The sequence below is a fragment of the Penaeus vannamei genome, chromosome 24 (genome assembly GCF_042767895.1).
Source record: "Penaeus vannamei isolate JL-2024 chromosome 24, ASM4276789v1, whole genome shotgun sequence".
In the NCBI taxonomy this organism is placed as follows: Eukaryota; Metazoa; Arthropoda; class Malacostraca; order Decapoda; family Penaeidae; genus Penaeus; species Penaeus vannamei.
In genome coordinates, this window is record NC_091572.1 from 10383143 (window position 1) to 10385642 (window position 2500).

A 2500-nucleotide genomic window follows, 5' to 3' on the forward strand; every position below is an offset into this window, starting at 1 on the left:
CCAGATACTGATGTGACCGCGACAGTATAAAAAAGTAAATGAATCTACCGGGATAGCTCCTCCCCCCTCCCCCCCCCCCCACCTCTCGCAACGATCATAGGAGGGAAAGAAATTCCGACAACGAAACTACAGTAGATTAACTTTTTCATTTTACAAAAGCCCCGTGAAAAGCTAAAACGAGTCCGTGGTGAAAATAAATAAATAAATAAAACGCGAGCCGCTCTTGAATCCAAAATACAGTATGATGAAATAGAGCAAATCAGGCGCCAAAGCCAAAGATCAAAGGTTAAGCAGTTACAGCCACAGGAAACATCCGGGTTCCTCGATCAATACATCCACCGTGTCTAATCTATGCCTATCATTTATGAACAAAAGGTTCCCTCGCTTGTGGAAGGAAAGAGTTCGGTTTTCCTTCTTGTTTCCCGAAGCCCTCGACCTAAATAGACCTCCATCTCACCATAGCCCTTGACACTTTCCCTTCCTCTTCTTTTTCCTTCTCGTTCTTCCTTCTACTCTCGTCTCTTCCCTTTCCACCATTCAAATATTTATCTCCTAAGCTGTTCACCTCCCTTTCTCCCTATCCCCTCTCTCTACCTTTACAGCTCTCCTCCCTTCTTCTCCATCTACTTATTTTTCTTCTAGATCTACCATCCGGTCTCTAAGACCTCACTGCAATGGCGCCTTCCTTCCCTTTGGACTGCCGTTCGCTCCCTCGGGAACGGCGGTGGCGCGGGTCGAGTGGGAGTTGCTCCGGCTAACCTACTCCTCCTTCTTTAGCGGCTTATTTCAGTTTTCCTTTTCGGTCGTTAAGCTTCTGGGGCAGTTCCGAGATGCGTTGAGATGATAATAGATGGTTAGGCTAATAGACTGAGAGAGTGGGAGATAAAGGTTGTTTTTTTTCCTGTTTGTCTATTCAAACAAATAAATAGCTAACCTGATACGGAAGGTCGTGTACATATAATTAGACTAACTGACCGTTACATTGTATATTAGTAAACCTATATATATATACATATGTATATATATATATATTATATATATATATATATATATATATACATATACATATATATGCATATGTATATGTACACACACACACACACACACACACACACACACACACACACACACACACACACACACACACACACACACACACACACGAAGATTTACATTCGCACTGATAGGGCATATACGTGTAAATGTAGTGTGTATATATATATATATATATATATATATATATATATATATATATATATATATATATATATATATATATACGTGGGTTGTACAATGTTGCTGAACTGAATAATAAAAAAAGAGAAATACCAGAGATTTCTCAGAATTCATAGAAAGATCTTAACAGCATTACGGCATGGGGGGCCAGTGTCTCATGGTCGGTTAAACTACTGATGAAGACGAAAGTTTCCCGCTGCGAGTATCTTTCTCTCTCTCTTTCTTATTCTTCTTGAGTTAAAGGGAAGAGAGAGGAGGCACAAGGGGAAACTGAATAAGAAAGAGTGGTTATGTAGAGACACAGGGAGGAAAGCAATATGAAATACATAGCCGCAATGAAAAGAACGGGCGAGAGAAGGTGGATGAAAAAGAGCATGTATATACACATAGAAAGAGAGAGGGTGGGGGTGATTTATATATATATATATATATATATATATATATATATATGTGTGTGTGTGTGTGTGTGTGTGTGTGTGTGTGTGTGTGTGTGTGTGTGTGTGTGTGTGTGTGTGTGTGTGTGTGTGTGTGTGTGTGTGTGTATAGAGATGGAGAGAGAGAGAGAGATAGTACATATAGAGAAATACATATCTAACTGGAACTGTGACAAACAGACACAAGAGAAGAGAGGAGAGAAGGGAAGCGGGAATTTTGTTACTGCAGGCGCGGAAGGATATCATTTCGGAAATACAAATAATAATAATGAGCATAAATTCCACCTGCAATGTTGAAAATCTGACCCAACGCATTATGGTCTATCCCAAACATCGAGTAAAGAGTTGGTTATACAGCACTTTTTCCCAAGAACTTTGATACCGGGAAAGGAACGTTTACTTAACAAGAACACGTGTATTTACGGAACGCGACGTGAAAAAGAACGTTATTTTTTATTAAAGCCTAGAAAACGAAATCAACAAAGTTCTTTTTCCTCAAGATTGATTCGAAAAACAGTTAAGATCGACATGTTGAGAAAATCTATTTTCAAAGACCCTCTTGTCATTGAAAGTAAATATTCGATATATCACTTCCGACGAAGCGTGTTGGAGGGGACGAAAAAATATATCTGAATTTGACTCTCTCTTCAGGCGACGGAGAATTTCAGTTTTTATTATTCAGAGAGAGAGAGAGGAAAGAAAAAGAGAGAGGGGATGAAGGAGAAACACAGACACACACCGACAAAGATCCAGACAGAAACAACAAACAATCAGAGATAAAAAACGAATATACTTCTACCCAATTTTGCACACGTAACACGATTCAGTTT

At 39.3% G+C, this 2500-nt stretch overlaps 1 protein-coding gene across 3 annotated transcripts in view; it reads right to left on the reverse strand.

Annotated features, from left to right (window-relative positions):
- The window catches only part of LOC113809761 (colorectal mutant cancer protein), a 186856-nt gene that overhangs the window by 14914 nt on the left and 169442 nt on the right, over positions 1-2500 (reverse strand). The window lies entirely within an intron of this gene.